We start from the raw sequence: 23,174 nt of genomic DNA, 5'->3' as shown, positions 1-23,174 counted from the left end.
AGAAAAGCATATGCTCTGGTTGGTATATTTACCATGCTCATTCAACTTACAAAATTTTTCCAGGACTTTTCCACATGGATTGCCTTTACAAGATTTCTTTTCTACCAAGATTTCCTGATGATTCTGAAAAACAAAATTATGCTGTAAACTGTGAACTCCTGAGTCAGTTTATTAAAATGTTCTTTGATAAGAAATCTCTGTGAAGAAACAAAGTCGGAATAGAAGCTGCATTTCCCCACAACTTCAGCATTTTCCCAATCCCCATCCGGGGTCACTAGTTGCCCTTGTTCATATTCCACTGGCCCCACACTAACACTGTACATCTTCTGCTTTCCGGATTCATCCTCAGATTTCCAGTCATCTGCTATGGTAGAACACCAGGAATCACCCATTGTGTATCTTTCCAGGTTCATGCTGCTGGGTAATCTGTCACCAGAAATGGCCTCTGTTGGTGGTGACTCTTGGCTTTTAGGTCTGCTTCCATGCTGAAAGGAAATGAAAAACAGGTGCTTGGGAAAAAAAACTCCTAGAGTGAGAATGATGAGATAAAAGCAAAAGATGTGCACAATACAAGTAGATGTTTTTAAATATCAACTAAGGGAACAGATGGAACTTTGAGAAGAGAAGCCACAAAATGTACACACAGAACAAGAGGAATCCACAGGAAGACTGATCAGCTAAAAAAGTCATCAGCAAAACAGGGGGAGAAGACACATTAGGGGAAACATCATGGAATAAGCAGACATCCCAAACATAAAATATTCTGAACAGCCACCCCTCTTTAATCCTTAGATATCTCCAAATTCTGATCCATCTCCCTAGTTAGGTCCATTCCTCCTGTAACTGACATCATATTAACCTTCCTAACAAACAAGTTTCACAATGTCAAGAGGATACCTCTTGATCCTCCCGAGCACTCAGAACCAGGGTCAAACTACCACAGCTCTCCTTGTTCCATTTTCTGCTGGGTTTCTTTTGTTCTCCCTGTAAGTGACCATTTCCCCCATTAACACACAATTCCTGTCTGTTTGAGGCCTGTCTGTTTTGATTCCAAGGTCTCAGGTGACAGCAACCCTTCCCTTTCTTCTCATCATTCAGGTCACAACTCCCAGGTAACCTCCTCTAAGAGACCCTCTCTGACCTCCCCTCCTATATGGGTTACTCCTCATTTTCCAGCTCACTGTCCTGTTTTATCTGCTGCTCAGCACTGGTTAGCGCTATTTAACATCACCTTGTTCGTTTGGTCCTTTATTGTCTGCTCTTCCCCAGATACCAGCACAGCACTGGTAGCTCTGTGGGTGCCTGGTACATGTCTGTGAGGTGGACAGAGGGTAGACAATTGTGCTCCTGCCAGGCGGGGAGGCCTTACATTCCTGTCCACAGGGAGGAGGCTATGGAATTGTCTGTGAGGAGGGCTTTGCAAAGTCAAGCAGAGCAAAGGAGGGGACCCAGAAACCTGCAGTGGGTTTCTCCATGAGTCCTTAGCTGGACCCTAACTGCAAATGTATCGGAAAAGGCTCTCAAAGACCTGGCAAAGAACAGCTGCTAGGTTTCTGAGCAGAGGTTTCAGGAGTTACACAGTGTTGGGAGGCATTAGAGTTCTGACCCACCTTGGGCAAAAGAACATCAGTAAGCACCCAAGGCATTCAGCTGAAACACTAGAAAGCTACATCCCAGAAGGAAAGACCATGCCCAAGAATTAGGGCTACACCCAAGGATTAAGCAAAATCAAAGTAACTCTACCTTAATCAATCCTAAACCAAGCCTCATCAGGATTAGGGTGATTTGTAATTATTTAACCACCTACCAAAACAAAATTCACACTCTTTAGTAGAAGATAACAATCTATAGTCCCTACAAGGTATCATCCACAGTGTCCAGTACACAAAAAACTGACTAGAATCAGGAAATGTAAGAATCAGGAAAATGTGACACATAATCAAGAAAAAAAAAGTCAACAAAAACAGATATCCCAAACATCAGAAGTAGCAGGAAAAGATTTTAAAATTATTATAAACATGAGAAATAATTTCATGGAAAAAAAAGAAGAAAAGAACCAAAAAAAATTCTACAACTAAATAAAAGTATAATATCTGACGTAAACCATGAATGCACTTAACTGCAGTCTGGACACAGTAGAAGAAAGGATTGTGAATTAAGGCAGTAGGTGGAAACTTTATGATGATACAAAGGAAGTGAAAAGAATGTAAAAACAGAGCATCTGACACAGGATTAACGTGTAACGTGTAATGTTAAAGCAGAGAGACAGAAAGCAGCAGAAGGCATATTTGAAGAGATGTGGGAGAGTTTTCCTCGATTGATTAAAGGCACCATCCTATAGATCCTACAAGCTCAGCAAACTCCAAACAGAATCATTTCAAAGAAGACCTCACCTAAAACGTCACAATCTGTTGAAAACCAAATAAAAAGTAAAAATCTTAAAAGTAATCAGAAGAAAACAACAGATTATATTCATGGAACAACAAGAAGGAAAACAGCTGACTTCCCACAAGAAACAATGGAAACAAGGAAACAAAAGACAAACTTTTTTTTTTTTTTTTTTTTTTTTGCGGTACGAGGGCCTCTCACTGTTGTGGCCTCTCCCGTTGTGGAGCACAGGCTCCGGACGCCCAGGCTCAGTGGCCATGGCTCACGAGCCTAGCCGCTCCGTGACATGTGGGATCTTCCCGGACCAGGGCACAAACCCGTGTCCCCTGCATCGGCAGGCAGACTCTCAACCACTGCGCCACCAGGGAAGCCCCAAGACAAACATCTTTTTTTTTTTTTCCCACATCTTTATTGGAGTATAATTGCTTTACAATGGTGTGTTAGTTTCTGCTTTACAACAAAATGAATCAGTTATATATATACATATGTTCCCATATCTCTTCCCTCTTGCATCTCCCTCCCTCCCACCCTCCAGATCCCACCCCTCCAGGTGATCACAAAGCACCGAGCTGATCTCACTGTGCTATGCGGCTGCTTCCCACTAGCTATCTACCTTACGTTTAAAGCTGAAAGAAAAAACCTAAAATTTTATATCCAAGAAAAAAATCCTTCCAAAATGAAGGCTTAATAAAGACATTTTTAGGCACGCATGCGCATACACACACACACACACACACACACACACACAAAGTGGAGAGAATTTTTCATCATCTGAGCATATCACAAAAAATACTACAGCATGTTTTGTTGTTGTTTTTACATAGAGTAGTTTATTCCCTATCACTCTACAGTCATAAGAAATGATATAACAATAAAACTGAAAGGTAACTAACATAATACTGATGATGAAACTCAATAACAAAGCAGGTACCTGAAACTGAACATCGTTTAACAAAATGGAGGAAAAGCCACGAGCTGATGTTGTCTTTTAACTCTATCTTTTCACTACTGCATTCAGCCAATATTCCTTACTAGTAATGGCTTCTATCAACTGCCTGCATAACCTGGGTTTTAGAAGATTCATGTCTAACTAGAAGCCTCTCTCCTTCCACCATTATCCTTCATAACAGCAGGAGTATAGGTATGTGCATTTATTTCCTGGCAAATGTTCTATCCCTAAGGTCTGATATTTATAACATTAGCATTTAAATTTTATTATTATCTTTCAAAAACTATTCTTCTGTTTGTTAAATCAATTATCATCGATGTTAATTTTTTATCTACAGGTAATTTCTGTTGCTAATACTCTATGGTGATAGTAAAGCAACCTCAAAACTCTAGCATAAGGTTACCCTCTGAGAGTTAATCTAGTAAAATTAACAAATAATGACTGAGACTCATCATCTGTATAAATAAGCAAAGTGTCAATTATTGTAAATGTCTGCCTCAATCTCAACCAGGGTAACGGCAGTCTGATCTTGGGGAGAAATTACTGATACGTGATGTTAAGTAAGAAAGCTAGAACCGAATCAGTACAAGAAAGATCATAATAATAGAAGTAACTTGGATGGTGGTATTTGCAAAGCACTGAAATCTGGCATGTTACATCTGTTAGATATATAACCTGATATATAACAAATATTTACTGAGTTAAGTAATCTGAACTGAGAATAAAGAAGCCAGATATGGTGATAATGTAGTCCTTACCCTAATAGATGTTTACTGTTCAAGGGCAACAACCTGCAGAGAAAATCTTATGATTCTGACGTTTGACATCATATTTTTTAGCATGTCATTACACACTTCAATGTATGATAAATACAGCTAGTAAAGTCATTCTAAATGACAGTCTCTGGGGGAAAACTATACATGAAAACCAGATTTCCATTTTACTCCCTCCCCACTTAATTTCCATTTTTTTAATGTAACTTTTTTGTTGAGCCCGTATTAAACACTTACCAAAACAGAATCAAAAAAGTGAAAGGTCACAGGCAGTGTGGGTTTAAACTTTAAAGCACCAAACCCAGAGACACAGGAACTGAACCATCAGTTCTAATCTCATTAATTTGTTTCCTGTAGATGCTCTCTGCTCCCTTAAAAACAGTTCATGAACTGCAACTCCCTCCCAGAGAGAAGTGAGACACATGTGGGAGCCTCATCCAGGCTGGAATGACAGAAGCAGCAGCCAAGACTTTAGAATGATGACAGATTCATCTGAAGTCTCCTCCAGGTACAGTAAGTTTTTTAGCCTGAAAGGAAACCATCAAAGACAGAAGCCTGGGTCTGCAGAAAGGAATGAAGAGCAACCCCAAAACTAATTAACTAGGAAAAAAAATATTGTACAAAATTACTTTTAAATTTCTTTAAAATGCTGGTGACCGTACAAAGCAAGAATAACAACAATGCATAGGTCTTCCCTGGTGGCACAGTGGTTGAGAGTCCTCCTGCCGATGCAGGGGACACGGGTTCGTGCCCCGGTCCGGGAAGATCCCATATGCCGCGGAGTGGCTGCACCCGTGAGCCATGGCCGCTGAGCCTGCGCATCCGGAGCCTGTGCTCCGCAACGGGAGAGGCCACAACAGTGAGAGGCCCGCGTACCGCAAAAAAAAAAGAAAAAAAAATGCATAATGGACTTATATAATATGTAAAAAGTGATATATACGACAACAGGGAAAACTGCAATTATACTAATATATAAGTTCTTACATTGAGTGGCATAATATTAATTCCAGGTAGATTATTATAAAATAAAATTTGTATTGTTAACCTTAGAGCAAATAAAACATAAGATTATACAATATTACAAAGACATAAAGCTAAGAAGAAATAAAAGGAGATGAAATGGAATAAATACCCAATTAATCCAAAAGAAGGCAGAATGGAAAAACAAAGGTACAAAGACCAGACGAGACAAACAGAATAACAAGGTGGCAGACATAAACCCAAACATATCAGTATATAATAAATACAAATTTACTGAACAAATTAAGAAATAAGACTGCCAAAATGGATTACAAACAAAACCCAATTAAATGCTGTTTACAAGAGACTCACTTTAACATTTCAACAGGTGAGTTGAAAGTAAAAATAAAGAAAAAGACATGTGGGACTTCCCTAGTGGTCCAGTGGCTAAGGCTCTGCGCTCCCAATGCAGGGGGTCTGGGTTCGATCCCTGGTCAGGGAACTAGATCCCACATGCAATCTTCCCATGTGGCACTGAAGATCCTGTGTGCGGCAACTAAGACCCGGCGCAGCCAAATAAATAAATATTTTTTTTAAAAAAAGTGTATGTTCAATAGGAAGACCGAACAATCTGCCATGTCATTAAGCCCAGTAACATAGCTTCAAAATACATGAAGCAAAAATTGATAAAAAATATTCAGAGATACAAACTACTATGTATAAAATAGATAAGCAACAGGATATATTGCACAGCACAGGGAAATAGTCATTGTTTTGTAATAATTTTAAATGGAATATAATCTATAATACTGAATCACTATTTTGTACACCTGAAACTAATATAACATTGTAAGTTAACTATACTTCAATAAAAAAATAAAGTTATGCTAGCTTCATAAAAACTTTTAAGTTTTCATCACAAGAAATAAAAAATTATAGCTATGTGGTGATAGATTTTTAACTAAACTTATTGTGGTAAGTATTTCAAAATACATACATATATCAAGTCATAATGTTGTACAGCTTAATGTAACACAATTTTACATGTCAATTATATCTCAATAAAACTAGAAAAAGAAAGAAGAATTGATTTAAAAAAATAAAGAAATCCAGTAATGGTTGGAGATTTTAACACTCTTCTGTCAGTAGCTGACAGAACAAGCAAACAAGAAAATCCATGAGAATAAAGTGTGCAACACAACTAAGCAACTCGACTTAATTGACATTTATCACGCACTATGCCTAACAAGAGCAGAATACACATTCACTAAAATAGATCATATGCTGTCTCATAAAGACATTTCTCAATAAATTTAAAAGGACTGGATACATACAGAATATATTATTTGACCACAATGGAATTAATCTGGCCATCAATAATAAAAATCTCCTCATATTTAGAAATTAAACAGTGTATTTTACAAATCAAAGAAGAAATCGGTTTCATATATTCAAAGAACTGACCGCTAATGAAAATATAACATATGAAAATGTGCAGGATGCAGTTAAAATAGGCTTAAGGGAAAATGTGTAGCTATAAATGCAAGCATCAGAAAGGAAGGATTAAAATTAATGACCCAGAGACTTCCTGGGTCCAGTGGTAAAGAATCCGCCTTGCAATGCAGGGGACACGGGTTCGATCCTCAGTCAGGGAACTAAGATCCCACATGCCACAAGGCTGCTAAGCCCACATGCCCCAACTACTGAGCTCACGCGTCTCAACTAGAGCCCACATGCCGCCAACTACAGAGCCCTGGAACATGTGCGCCACAACTAGAGAAGAGAAAACCCTTACGCCACAACTAGAGAGAAGCCCAAGTACCACAACGAAGAGCCCGGGCCACAAGGAAAGATCCCGCCTGCCTCAACAAAGATCCCGCGTGCCACAACTAAGACCCTATGCAGCCAAAAATAGATAAAATAGATAAATAATAAATCAATCTTAAAAAAAAATTAATGACCTAAGCTTCTACCTCAAGAAGCCAGGGAAAAGGAAAGCAAATTAAACCAAGAAAAAGGAACAAAATAGTCAAGTGGGGAAACCAACAGAACAAAGGTAAAAAAAATACCATCATGACAATACATGCATGTAGAGTATTTGATAAAATATAATGCCCACTCATGATAAAAACTCAGCAAACTAGGAATAGAGTGTCCTCAATCAGATTGCCCTCAATCAAATAAAGGGCATCAGATCACATTTAATGGTGAAATATTGAGTGCTATTTCTTGGTATCATGAGCAAGGCAAGTATGTCCATTCTCACTTTTATTCAAGATTGTACTGGATAATCTAAAGCGACAGATATCATATAACAATGGCTGTCACCTCTGGGGGTACTAACTGGAGAGGGACATAAAGGAAATATATCGGGAGATGAAAATACTCTATGTGTGGATTAGAGTATGGGTTACATAAATATACAGTTCTAAAACTTTACTGGACTGTACTCTTAAGGACAGCATGTCTCACTGTTAAGTACTAGAGATCCTAGTCAGTACAGTTAACATTAAATAAGGAAAACATAAAGGCTGGAAAGGAAGAAGTAAAGCAATTTTTTTTTTTGTATATGACATGATTGTGTAAGAAATCCAAGGAAACTAACAAATTTCTAGAACATGTAAGTGATTTTAGCAAGTTCACAGTGATGAAATAAAATTTATATTTTAAGGCAGGACAAGAAAAAATTAAACGTAAAATTATCTGTGTTTGTTTGGGCCTTCTCCCTCCCTCCCTAATGTGCAGCGTGAATCTGCATTACACATTAACCAGAGCTCCTCAAAGATGGGAGTGCCTGCTTGACGGTAAAGATCAATTTTTTTCCCTTTCTTCTGACTCTAGAAACGTAACTTCTTAAAAGAACAGCATTCTTGGGACTTCCCTGGCGGTCCAGTGGTTAAGACTCCACACTTCAAATGCAGGAGGCGCAGGTTCGATCTCTGGTTGGGGAACTAGGGTCTCACATGTCGCGCAGCGCGGCAAAGAAAAAAAAAGAACAGCATTCTTTCCCAACTCTGTAGGGGTCATAGTGACTTGCTGCTCGCTTTGTACGTGCTTACCTGGACTATCTTTGGAGAACTTTATATAAAATATAAGCATTTTGATGTACTGCCCTCCTACTCTCAATAGGAGGACTCCCACCACTATCAGGATTCATGCCTAAATGAATGATTATTCAAGAAATAACAAAAAACAATACTATTATCCTACCCACACTCATAACTACCACAGCACTGCTCAACCTGTACTTCTACATACAACTCACGTACTCCACAGCACTGACCTTATTCCCCTCTACAAACAACATGGAGATAAAATGACAATTTAACTCTACAAAACAAATAATCCTTTTACCAACCATAATCGCAGTATCCACAATACTTCTACCTCTCACACCAATACTGTCAATCCTAGAGTAGGAATTTAGGTTAAACCAGACCAGGAGCCTTCAAAGCCCTAAGCAAGTACAATTTACTTAATTCCTGCCTAATAAGGATTGTAAGACTGTATCTTACATCAATTGAATGCAAATCAAACACTTTAATTAAGCTAAATCCTCACTAGATGGGAGGGATACATCTCCCATGAACTTTTAGTTAACAGCTAAATACCCTAATCAACTGGCTTCAATCTACTTCTCCAGCCACGAGAAAAAAAAGGTGGGAGAAATCCCGGCAGGGTTGAAGCTGCTTCCTTTAATTTGCAATTCAAAATGATCAATTCACCACGGGACTTAGCAAAAAGAGGACTTAACCTCTGTCTTTAGATTTACAGTCTAATGCCTGCTCAGCCATTTTACCTATATTCATAAATTGCTGATTATTCTCAACCAACCACAAAGACATTGGTACTTTATACTTACTATTTGACTCTTGATCCGGAATGGTGGGCACTGGCCTAAGCTTATTAATTCGCACTGAACTAGGCCAACCCAAAACACTGTTCGGAGATGACCAAATTTACAACGTGGTAGTAACGGCCCACGCATTTGTAATAATTTTCTTTACAGTTATACCCATTATAATTGGCGGGTTTGGAAACTGGCTAGTACCCCTAATTATTGGGGCGACCATATGGCTTTTCCCCGTATAAACAATATGAGTTTCTGATTACTCCCTCCTTCTTTCCTATTGTTACTAGCATCATTAATAGTTGAAGCCGGTGCGGGTACAGGTTGAATTGTATATCCACCCTTAGCTGGAAACTTAGCATACGCAGGAGCTTCAGTTGACCTTACTATTTTTTCTCTACATTTAGCTGGTGTATTCTCAACTCTTGGGGCTGTTAATTTTTTTTGTTTGTTTTTTGCAGTACGCGGGCCTCTCACCGCTGCAGCCTCTCCCGTTGCGGAGCACAGGCTCCAGACACGCAGGCCCAGTGGCCATGGCCCACGGGCCCAGCCACTCCACGGCATGTGGGATCTTCCCGGACTGGGGCACGAACCCGTGTCCCCTGCATCGGCAGGCGGACTCTCAACCACTGCGCCACCAGGGAAGCCCGGGGCTATTAATTTTATCACTACTATCATCAACATAAAACCATCCGCTATAACCCAGTACCAAACACCACTATTCATATGCTCAGTACTAATCACAGCAGTATTGCTTCTACTATCCTTACCTGTCCTAGCAGCCAGAATCACCATGCTATTAACTGATTGAAACCTGAACACAACTTTCTTCGATCCTGCGGGAAGAGGAGACCCAACCTTATATCAACATCTGTTTTGATTCTTTGGACACCCTGAAGTATACATTTTAATCCCACCTGGATTTGGAATGATCTCACACATTGTAACCTATTACTCAGGTAAAAAAGAGCCTCTCGGATATATGAGTATGGTATGAGCTATAATATCAATCGGGTTCTTAGGGTTTATCATATGGGCCCATCAAATATTCACAGTAGGTATAGACGTTGATTCGCGAGCATACTTTACATCAGCCACTATAATTACTGCTATTCCTACAGGGGTAGAAGTATTTAGCTGACTGGCAACACTCCATGGAGGCAATATTAAATGGTGCCCGGACATGAGGTGAGCCTTAGGTTTCATCTTCCTTTTCACAGTCGGCGGACTAACAGGTACTGTCCTAGATAATTCATCATTAGACATTGTCCTTCATGATACCTACTATGTAGTCACACACTTTCACTATGTGCTCTCAATGGGAGCTGTTTCTGCTATCATAGGAGGATTTGTACACTGATTTCCACTACTCTCAGGATATACACTCAACATGAGCAAAAATTCACTTCGTGATCATATTCGTGGGTGTCAACATAACCTTCTTCCCACAACGTTTTCTAGGCTTATCTGGCATGCCTCGATGGTACTCCGACTATCCAGACGCCTATACAACATGAAATACTATTTCATCAATAGGCTTATTCATCTCATTAACAGCGGTCATACTGATAGTCTTCATTATCTGAGAAGTATTCACATCCAAAGGAGAAGTATTAACAGTAGAACTTACAAATTAGAGTGGTTAAATGGATGTCCTCCACCATACCATACATTTGAATAGCCAACTTACGTTAATCTAAAGTAGCCAAGAAAGGAAGGAATCGAACCCTCTTTTATTGGTTTCAGGCCAACATCATAGCCGCTATGTCTTTCTTCATGAACGAGGTATTAGTAAAATTTTACATAACTTTGTCGAAGTTAAGTCACAAGTGAAAATCTTGTATACTCTATGGCATATCCCTTCCAACTAGGTTTTCAAGATGTAACATCACGCATGATAGAAGAACTGCTACATTTTCAAGACCACACACTGATAACTGTTTTTCCTAATTAGCTCCTTAGTTCTCTATATTATTACGCTATAATACTTACAACTAAGTAAGTATTCTATATAATACTTATATTACTTATAAGTATTATATAGAATACTTATAAGTAATACTTATATTACTTATAATACTTATATTACTTATAAGTAATACTTATATTACTTATAAGTATTCTATATAATACTTATATTACTTATAAGTATAATACTTATATTATATTCTATATAATACATCTATATAATACTTACAACTAAGCTAACACATACTAGCACAACAGAGGCACAAGAAGTAGAAGCTATCTGGACTATCCTACCGGCTATTATCTTAATCTTAATTGCCTTGCCACCATTACGAATCCTTTATATAATAGATGAAATCAACAATCCATCTCTTACTGTAAAACCTATAGGCCACCAATGATACTGAAGCTATGAATATACAGACCACGAAGACCTAAATTTTGATTCCTATATAATCCCAACACTAGACCTAAAACCAGGAGAGCTACGACTGCTAGAAGTAGATAACTGAGTAGTTTTACCTATAGAGATAACAATCCAAATACTAATCTCCTTCGAAGACGTATTACACTCATGCGGTACCCTCCTTAGGCCTAAAGACAGACGCAATCCCAGGGCACCTAAACCAAACAACCCTAATATCAACACGACCAGGCTTGTATTACGGACAGTGTTCAGAGATCTGTGGGTCAAACCATAGCTTCATGCCAACTGTCCTTGAGCTAGTGCCCCTAACATACTTTGAAAAATGATCCACGTCTATGCTATAAACTCATTAAGAAGCTAGATTATTGTTAACCTTTTAAATTAAAGACTGAAAGCTAAAGTTCTCCTTGACAGCATGACACAACTAGATACATCAACATGATTTACTACTATTTCATCTATATTTCTAATATTATTTATTATATTTCAACTAAAAATCTCAAAACACATCTACTACCCCAAGCCAAAATCAGCACTCACTAAAGTGCAAAAACAACCTGCCCCTTGAGAAACAGTATGAACGAAAATCTATTTGCCCCTTTCGTAACCCCAATAATAGGCCTCCCTGTAGTCGTTCTAATCATTATATTCCCAAGTATTTTATTTCCAACATCAAAAGGACTAATTAATAATTGCATAATTTCCCTTCAACAATGACTAATTCAACTCACATCAAAACAAATAATAGGTATCCATAATCATAAAGGACAAATCTGATCACTAATACTAATACCACTCATCCTAGTTATTGGCTCAACCAATCTCCTTGGACTATTACCCCACTAATTTACCCCCACCACACAGCTCTCAATGAATGTGGGAATGGCCATCCCCCTATGAGCCAGTGCCATCATTACAGGTTTCCTTAATAAAACACAAGCATCCCTAGCCCACTTCTTATCACAAGGCACACCCACCCTCCTTATCCCTATGCTAGAAATTATCAAAACTATCAGCCTATTATTCATCCAACCAGTAGCACTGGCTGTATGACTAACAGCCAATATTACAGCAGGCCACTTACTAATACATCTAATCGAAGAGACAACCCTAGTGCTAATAAGCACCAGCACATTCACGGCTCTCATTACATTTATCATTCTTGCCCTACTCCCCATCCTCAAATTCGCTGTTGCTATAATTCAAGCCTATGTATTCACCCTCTTAGTAAGCTTATACCTGCATAGCAACACATAGTGACCCACCAAACCCACACGTGTCACATAGTAAATCCTAGTCCTTGACCTCTCACAGGAGCTCTTTCAGCACTTCTCATAACATGATTCCACTTCAACTCAATAGTTCTACTAATACTGGGCCTACTAACTAATATTCTAACAATATATCAATGATGACGAGACGTCATTCGAGAAAGCACTTTCCAAGGCCACCACACATCAACCGTCCAAAAGGGACTGTGAGACGGAATAATCTTATTTATCGTATCAGAAGTCCTATTTTTTACCAGCTTTTTTTGAGCCTTCTACCACTCAAGCCCCGCCCCTACCCCTGAATTAGGCAGGTGCTGGCTACCCCTTATGCATTCACCCCTTAAACCCCCTAGAAGTACCACTCCTCAACACTTCTGTGCTATTGGCCTCTGGCGTATCCATTACCTGAGCCCATCACAGCCTTATAGAAGGAAATCGTAAGCACATACTTCAAGCCCTTCTTATTACAATCGCCCTCGGTGTTTATTTTACACTCCTACAAGCATCAGAGTATTACGAAGCCCCATTTACGATCTCAGATGGAGTCTACAGATCAACTTTCTTCATAGCCACAGGATTCAACGGACTACATGTAATTATTGGGTCTACTTTCCTTATTGTTTGTTTCCTATGCCAATTAAAATTCCACTTCACATCCAACCACCACTGCGGCTTCGAAGCTGCTGATCGATACTGACGTTCTGTAGACGTTGTGTGACTCTTTATGTATCTGTCTATTGATGAGGCTCATAGTCCTTTTAGCATTAATTAGTACAACTGACTTCCAATCAGTTAGTTTCGGTACACCCCAATAAAGAACAATAAACCTAATACTGACCCTATTAACAAACACAATACTAGCCTCATTACTCGTACTTATCGCCTTCTGACTTCCTCAACTAAACACACAGAAAAAACAAGCCCCTAGGAATGCAGATTTGACCCTATAGGATCCACCCGCCTACCCTTTTCCATAAAATTTTTCCTAGTAGCGATCACCTTCCTCCTTTTCGACCTAGACAACCTAAAAACAATACTTACCATAGCCCTACTTTTAATCTCATTATTAGCAGTTAGCCTGGCCTCTGAATGAACTCAAAGGTGATTGGAGCGAGCTGAATACGGTATTTAGTTGAAAATAAAACAAGTGATTTCGACTCATTAGATTATGGTTAAACTCATAATTACCAAGTGTCCTTAGTACATATAAATATTATCATAGCTTTCACTATGTCCCTCATAGGGTCACTAATATATCTGTCCCACCTAATATTCTCACTACTATGCCCAGAGAGCATGGTACTGTCACTATTTATCCCAGCAGCCCTGACAACCTTAAACTCACATTTCACCTCAGCCAGCATAATACCAATCACCTTACTGGTATTCGCGGCCTGCGAAGCAGCCCTCATATTAGCCTTATCGGTAATGGTATCAAACAAATATGGAACCGATTACATACAAAACCTCAATCTTCTCCAATGCTAAAATTTATCAGCCCCACAATCATACTAATACCCCTAACTTGGCTATCAAAATGTAGTATAGGGCTTCCCTGGTGGCGCAGTGGTTGAGAGTCCGCCTGCCGATGCAGGGGACACGAGTTCGTGCCCCGGTCCGGGAAGATCCCACATGCCATGGAGCGGCTGGGCCCGTGAGCCATGGCCACTGAGCCTGCGCGTCCGGAGCCTGTGCTCCGCAATGGAAGAGGCTACAACAGGGAGAGGCCCGCGTACCGGGGGGGGTGGGGGGGTGGGGGGGTGGGGGGGGTGGGGGGAGTAGTATAATCTGAATTAACTCCACAACCCGCAGTCTACTAATTAGTCTCACAAGCCTACTTCTTAACCAATTCAACGACAATAGCCTCAACATCTCATTAACATTCTTCTCTGACTCCCTCTCCCCACCATTACTAATCCTAACAATATGACTCCTTCCCCTAATACTAATAGCCAGCCAATCTTACCTACTCAAAGAGCCACTAATCCAAAAAAAGCTATACATCACAATACTAATCATGTTACTAATACCAATCATTCCTAATCACAACATTCACCGCCACAGAACTATTTTCCATTATATTTGAAGCCACACTAGTTCCTACCCTCATTATCATTACCTGTTGATGTAACCAAACAGAGCAACTTAACACCGGACTCTATTTTTTATTCTACACACTAGTTGGGTCACTCCCATTACTAGTGGCACTAACATATATACAAAACATCATAGGCTCTCTAAATTTCCTAGTACTTCAATATTGAGCTCAACCACTATTCAACTCCTGATCCAACGTCTTTATATGATTGGCCTGCATGATAGCCTTTATAGTAAAAATACCCCTCTACGGCCTCCACCTTTGACTACCCAAATCACATGTAGAAGCTCCTATAGAAGGCTCTATAGTCCTTGCAGCCATACTACTAAAACTCAGGGGCTATGGCATACCACGGATCACATCAATACTCAACCCCCTAACAGAGTTCAGAGCATACCCTTTCCTTATGCTTTCCTTATGGGGAATAATCATAACCAGTTCTATTTGTCTATGTCAAACAGACCTAAAATCACTCATCGCCTACTCCTCAGTCAGCCACATGGCACTTGTTATTGCAGCTATCCTCATTCAAGCCCCTTGAAGCTACATAGGGGCTACCGCCCTAATAATTGCCCACAGCCTCACATCGTCTCTATTATTTTGCCTAGCAAACTCAAATTATGAACGAATCCTAGCCGAACTATAATCCTAGCCCGAGGCCTACAAATTATCCTCCCACTAATAATCACTTGATGATTACTAGCAAGCCTAACAAACCTGGCCCTACCCCCTACTATTAATCTAATTGGAGAACTGTTCGTAGTTATATCAACTTTCTCATGATCAAACCTCACTATTATCCTAATAGGAACCAATATTGTAATTACAACCCTATACTCTATGTATATACTAATCACAACACAACGCGGCAAATGTACACACGACATCAGTAATATTACACCCTCCTTCACACGAGAAAACGCCCTTATAGCTCTCCATATCCTGCCACTTCTACTCCTGTCACTAAATCCTAAAATCATCTTGGGCCCCCTATACTGTAAATATAGTTTAAAAAAACACTAGATTGTGAATCTAGCAACAGAAGACTAAAACTTCTTATTTACCGAGAAAGTACTGCAAGAACTGCTAATTCATGCCCCCCTGACTAATAGTATGGCTTTTTCAAACTTTTAAAGGATGGTAGTTATCCATTGGTCTTAGGAACCAAAAAACTGGTGCAACTCCAAATAAAAGTAATAAACCTGTTCTCTTCTTTTGCCCTAATCACATTACTAGTACTAATTATTCCAATCATGATAACTAGTACAAACTCCTACAAAAGTGATAAATACCCATCATATGTAAAATAATACCGTCTCATGTGCTTTCATTACCCGTCTAATCCCAACAATAATATTCCTTCATACAGGCCAAGAAATAATCACTTCAAACTGACACTGAATCACTGTCCAAACCCTTAAATTGACACTCAGCTTCAAATAGATTATTTCTCAATTATGTTTGTACCAGTGGCATTGTCTATCACATGATGCATCACAGAGTTCTCAATATGATACATACATTCAGATCCTTATGTCAACCAATTCTTCAAATACCTACTCTTCTTCCTCATTACTATACTAATCCTTGTTACAGCCAACAACCTCTTCCAACTTTTTATTGGGTGAGAGGGGGTAGGAATCATATCTTTCCTACTCATCGTGTGATGATATGGAAGAACAGACGCAAACACAGCTGCTCTCCAAGCAATCTTACATAACCACATCAGAGATATCGGATTCATTATATCAACAGCATGATTTCTGTCCAACTCAAAGGCATGAGACCTACGACAAATTTTTATACTCGACCTAAATTCTCTAAACCTCCCCCTCACAGGACTCGTACTAGCCGCAGCCGGAAAATCAGCCCAATTTGGACTTCACCCTTGACTCCCTTCAGCAATAGATGGCCCTACCCCAGTATCAGCCCTACTCCACTCAAGCACAATGGCCATAGCAGGAATTTTCCTACTTATCCGATTTTACCCTTTAACAGAAAACAACAAACTCATTCAAACAATAACATTATGCCTAGGAGCTCTTACCACCCTACTCACAGCTATATGCACTCTCACCCAAAACGACATTAAAAAAAATTATCGCTTTCTCTACCTCAAGCCAATTAGGTCTGATGATGGTAACGATCGGTATCAACCAACCCCATCGAGCATTCCTACATATTTGCACACATGCTTTTTTTAAAGCCATACTATTCATGTGCTCTGGATCCATTATCCACAACCTAAACAACGAGCAAGACATTCGAAAAATAGGAGGCCTATTCAAAACCCTGCCCTTCATTGCAACAGCCCTTATCACTGGGTGCCTGGCACTGACAGGAATGCCTTTTCTCACTGGTTTTTACTCTAAAGACCTAATCATCGAAACCACCACCACGTCTTATACCAACGCCTGAGCCCTATTAATAACTCTAATCGCTACCTCCCTCACAGCCATCTATAGCACTCGCATCATCTTCTTCACACTACTGGGACAACCCGCTACTCTACCTCAGCTCCTATCAATGAAAACAATCCCCTCCTAGTTAATTCTATCAAACACCTACTAACCGGAAGTATCTTTGCTGGATTCATCATCTCCAACAACATTCCCCCAACAACCATCCCCCTAATAACCACACCTTTGCACTTAAAACTAACTGCCCTCGTAGTAACAGCTCGGGTTTTGTACTAGCATTCGAAACCAACCTTAACGCACAAAACTCAAAATATACTTATACTCAAACTCCTTTAAATTGTCTACTCTCCTAGGATATTTCCCTACCATCATACACGGCCTACCTCCCCATCTAAACCTATTAATGAGCCAAAAATTAGCAACCTCCCTCCTAGACTTAATCTGACTAGAAACTATCTTACCAAAGACTATAGCCTTCATTCAACTAAAATCCTCCACACTAATCTCAAACCAAAAAGACCTTATTAAACTATACTTTCTATCATTTCTCATCACCGTCACCCTTAGTATACTCTTATTTAATTACCCCGAGTAATCTCCATAATAAGCACAACACCAATAAATAATAACCAACCAGTAACAATCACCAACCAAGTACCACAACTATATAATCCACAATCCCCACAGCCTCCTCACTAAGACACCTAGAGTCACCAGTATCAGAAATAACCTAATCCCCCAACCCATTAAACTTAAACACAATTTCCACATCCTCATCCTTCAAAATACAAAACACCAGTAAAAACTCTACTGTTAACCCTAAAAGAAACGCCCCCAATAAAACCTTATTAGAAACCCAAACCTCAGGATATTGTTCAGCGGCTATAGCCGTTGTATAACCAAACACAACTAATATGGGGAATATTAGTATGTAATGTAATCATTGATATACATAATACATATTATTGATCGAACATAGTACATTAAGTTAAATCAATTTAAATCAACATGCTTGGAATCCCGTCCATTAGACCACGAGCTTAATCACCAGGCTGCGTGAAAGCATCAACCCGCTCGGCAGGCGTCCCTCTTCTCGCGCCGGGCCCATAACTTGTGGGGGTTTCTACTGAACTTTATCCGACACCTGGTTCTTACTTCAGGGCCATCTCACCTAAAATCGCCCACTCTTTCCCCTTAAGTAAGACATCTCGATGGGTTAATGACTAATCAGCCCATGCTCACATATAACTGCGATTTCATATATTTGGTATTTTCTGTTTTGGGGGGGGTGCGAAGTGCTTAGACTCAGCTATGACCTTAAAAGGTCTTAACACAGTCAAGCAAATTGTAGCTGGACCTGGATGTATTTATTAATTGGCAAGAGCAACCTGTGTTGTACAATCACTTAATGGTCACAGGACATAGCACTTTACTATTCCCCACCCCGGCTTAAAATATTTATCCATCACAATAAATCAACCTCAACCCCCTCCCTATCATACCAATGAGCTACTTAGATATTCACCACCCATATAGACAGACATCCCCCTAGATTCGCCAGCCATCTTATCAAAAATTTAATACTAAGTCTGACATAAGCCACATAATACAACCATACAAACACCAGCTATGTGCAACAAGTTAATGTAGCTCAAATATTTCCTAAAGCAAGACACTGAAAATGTCTAGATGGGCTCACTAGCTCCATAAACATAACGGTTTGGGCCCAGCCTTTCTATTAGTTTTTCATAGAATTACACGTGCAAGTATCCGCACTCCGGTGAGAATACCCTCTAAATCACTAAGATTAAAAGGAGCAGGTATCAAGCATGCTACACCAGCAGCTCACAACACCTTGCTTAACCACACCCCCATGGGAGACAGCAGGGATAAAAATTAAGCCATAAATGGAAGTTTGACTAAGCCATATTAATCTGGTTTGGTAAATTTCGTGCCAGCCACCGCGGTCATATGATTGACCCAAATTAATAGAACTACGGCGTAAAGCGTGTTAAAGAACCATACAATATAAAGTTAAATCTTAATTAAGCTGTAAAAAACCATAATTAAAATAAAAATCAACTACTAAAGTGACTTTAACATATTCTGATCACACGATAGCTAAGACCCAAACTGGGATTAGATACCCCGCTATTCTTAGCCCTAAACCCAAATAATCATAAGAACTAGACTATTCGCCAGAGTACTACTGGCAACAGCTTAAAACTCAAAGGACTTGCTGGTGCTTCACACCTCTCTAGAGGAGCCTGTTCTATAATCGATAAACCCCGATAAACCTCACCAACCCTTGCTACTCCAGTCTATATGCCTCCATCTTCAGCAATCCCTAAAAAGGAGCAAAAGTAAGCACAATTATAACACCTAAGAACGTTAGGTCAGGGTGTAACCTATGGGGTGGGAAGAAATAGGCTACATTTTCTACACCAATAACACCCTTTACCCACACGAAAGTTTTTATGAAACCTAAAAACTAAAGGAGGATTTAGTAGTAAATTAAGAATAGAGCGCTTAATTGAATAAGGCCATGAAGCATGCACACACCGCCAGTCACCCTCCGCGTCCGTAGCCTGTGCTCCGCAAGGGGAGAGGCCCCAACGAGGCCCACGTACCGCAAAAAAAAAAAAAAAAAAAAGAATCTGCCTGCCAACGCAGGGGACACGGGTTCGAGCCCTGGTCCGGGAAGATCCCACATGCTGCAGAGCAACTAAGCCCGTGCACCACAGCTACTGAGCCCACACACCACAACTACTGAGACAGTGCTCTAGAGCTCGCGAGCCACAACTACTGAGCCCAAGTGCCACAACTACTGAGGCCCGCGTGCCTAGAGCCTGTGCTCCACAACAAGAGAAGCCACCACAGTGAGAAGCCCGCGCATCGCAACGAAGAGTAGCCCCCGCTCACTGCAACTACAGAATGCCCACGTGCAGCAACAAAGACCCAACACAGCCAAAAATAAATAAATAAATAAATAAATAAATAAATAAATAAATATTTTTTTTTTAAATGGAAAAGGTAACAAAAGAAATTTGTGAGGTAATGTAAATGTCCTCAAGCTCAATTTGAATGATTACATATAGGTACACGTTTGTCAAAATTTTTCAATTGTACACTTAAAATTTGTGTATTTAACAAAGCACTGTTAGCAAAAATACATACAAAAAGGCCCACTGTCTTCAAAGTAACAATAATAAGACGGAGACTTGACTTCTCAACAGAAACCATGGAATACAGAAAACAATAGCATGGTGTCTTTAAAGGGCTGAAAAAAAAAAAAAGAACTGCCAACTTAAAATTCTCTGCTTAAAGTATCTTTCCAAAATGAAGATGAAATAAAGACATTTTCAGGCAAACACAAAGTGGGGAAATTCTGTCACTCTAAAAGAAATGATAAAGGGAGCTCTTCAGACAAAAGGAAAATGATCCTAGGAGGAATTATGGAAATACCAAAGGGAGTGAAGAGTATACGAAAGGGTAGATATGAAGGAAAATATAAACATTGACTGTAAAGATCCTTTCTCACCTGGGCAGGAATCTTGGGAGAGTCCTCTGTCGATTATCCATGGCTCTACTCCGAGTTCTAGCTGGGCCACGATAGCTGGTTTGGAGATCCAAGACACTGTCCAAGTGAGAGATCAGGCCTTGAGGGCTTGGAAGAAGAGAAACCATTCTCGGGTTCACTGACCCCACACTCCCAGCCAGGTCACACCCACTCTGCCAAGACCCCAGGCAGATGCAAGTCAACACAAGGCACAGCCTCACCCACAGTGACCAAGTGCCTAAAGGTCTCCAGCATCATGTTGTGGTACAGGGTCTTCTGGCCAGGGCCCAGCAGCCCCTACTCCTCCTGGGTGAAGTCCACAGCCACATCATCGAAGGTTAACTGCCCCTGAAATGTCACCGTCGTGTCTGCTTAGCTAAAACCCTGATCTCTGCAAAGCTCCCACAAGGGCTGGGAGCAGCATACATGAGAACGTGAGGATGGACTCAGGCGTACAGAGAGATGTCCTGAGAAGGTTCTGGCTTCGGAGGGATACTCAAGGTTCCCCGGGGGATCTGGGGGCCTCCATCAGCCATTTCAGAGGAGAGCCCCCATAATACTGAAATGTTTACCCCCTAAGAATCTCACGCATTTCTTGATAAACTAAGGATCCTCCACGAGATCAAAATGTACAGTCATCCTTCACGATTCCTCTTCCTTTTTATATATCAGGCATAAAAAGATGATGTTATTAACTGCTGATAAGAATGTTAACATTTGCCAAGAGTTCTCCAGGCTGAGTGCAATGCTAAGTCAGCACTTTCGCTAACGGAAATTCACTTAACCCTGGAAACAGTCTGAGAAAGTAGTTGCCACTTCCTGGAGTCTGTTTTGTTGTCCTTTCAAAGGAGGAGCCTGAGCTGAGAGAAGTGCACAAATTTTGGAACACAGGTTACGTGGGCTTCATAAGAATTAACAGAGACATGCTCCCTCTTTTAGACAAATCATTCCAGATGATGGAAATACCAGAATCGTTTGTTCATTAAACGGGTGGTAGCTGAAGCCATTCGGGTCAGGAAGTTTCTTGCTGGGGGGCTTTGTGACTAGATCTTCACTGGCTCTAAGGCTTTATTGATACACTTAGGGACTGCAGGACAAGGCAGTTTTCTGCCTCTTCTGTTCATCCCTCCTCGGCCAGAACGACGGGCTGAGGGTCCGAAGTCGGGGGAGTTATGCCCCCTAGCCTGGGGTCCAGGCCTAGCCCATCAGGAGGGAGAGGAGAGGCCACTCACCGGGAGGCAGGCAGCCAAGAGCCCCGTGGCTGTCATCTCTTCCGACTCCGAGCTCTCGACAGAGTCAGAGCTGGGAAAGGCGAGTAACAAACCTCGACGGCGGTCAGGTCCGACCCGCAACGCCCACCCCGGAGTCTCTGCACACAGGGAGGGGCCAGGGCCACGGTTCTCGGGTCCCGTCAGCTCCCGACACCGTCCGCCCCAGGCCCCGGCCGGCCGGACCCCGCTCTCCCAACGGTTACTCCGTCCCCAGACCGCGGACTCCGGAGACCTGGGCCCAGAGCGCCCTCCGGGGAAACTACCAAGACCAGGAGACCCGCAGCGCGGCTTGCCGACCAACACGTGTGCGCCGCTGCCGGAGCCCTGTTCCTGAGCGCACAGAGAGTCAGACTACATTTACCAGAAGACCCTGTGGCGCGACATACCGACCAACGCGGGGTGGGGGGGGAGCCCGGGACGTTGAGACGCCGCTGCGCTGGAGCTTCTGGGAGTTGTATTCCTGCAGCCGACTCTGGACCAGGGCGTCCAGGGAGTCAGACTACATTTCCCAGAAGGCGTGGCGGCGCGGGGAGACCGCCCAGTGGGTTTGCGGGGCCGGGCCTAGGCTGGGAATAGGGCCTTGGGGAATCAAAGTCCTGGCTCCCGGGCCAAGTCTAGGACGCACTGAGACCACTTTATCTCACTGTAACACACAGAAGGGACTATTGGGCGGGCATCCAGAGGGTCAGGGGAGCCTGAGGATGAGCGTTCTGGGCGTTCAGGGCGTTCTAGGAACTCATAATCACACTAACCTTGTCCGCCAGGCGACGCGCGGGCACCTAGAGCGTCCTATTACATCTCCCAGGGGGCTTCGCGGTGCAGTGGGCGGGTCCAGTCTGCGACCTCTTGGCGCGAGGCATTCTGGAAGTTGTAGTCCATTGTCTCCAGGCCTCGTGAGGCCTCTGAGGACAGCCTGCCCTTCACACCAGGTGTAGAAGATGCTATCTTCACAAATATACCTTCCTGGAGATGAAGTAAAAATAAATGTCACCTTACTTGTTTATTTGGTTTGTTGTTACTGTTTTTTTATATATATATAAATTTATTTATTTGTTTATTTATTTGGCTGCGTTGGGTCTTCGTTACTGTGTGTGGGCTTTCTCTAGTTGTGGAGAGCAGGAGCTACTCTTTGTTGCAGTGCGCAGGCTTCTCATTGCATTGGCTTCTCTTGTGAAGCACGGGCTCTAGGCACATGGGCTTCAGTAGCTGTGGCACGTGGGCTCAGTAGTTGTGGCTCATG

At 41.3% G+C, this 23,174-nt stretch overlaps 1 protein-coding gene across 1 annotated transcript in view; it reads right to left on the bottom strand.

Moving 5' to 3' along the window:
* Positions 1–22,297, bottom strand: part of ZNF606 (zinc finger protein 606) — a 52,377-nt gene extending 30,080 nt beyond the window's left edge. Inside the window, 2 exon segments of the mRNA XM_060288901.2 lie at positions 51–485; positions 20,646–22,297. The gene's annotated coding sequence lies outside the window, so the exon portion shown is untranslated.
* Between the last annotated feature and the right edge of the window lie 877 nt (positions 22,298–23,174).

Source organism: Globicephala melas, chromosome 19 (genome assembly GCF_963455315.2).
Source record: "Globicephala melas chromosome 19, mGloMel1.2, whole genome shotgun sequence".
Lineage (NCBI taxonomy): Eukaryota > Metazoa > Chordata > Mammalia > Artiodactyla > Delphinidae > Globicephala > Globicephala melas.
This window is presented reverse-complemented; position numbering and strand designations above follow the sequence as displayed.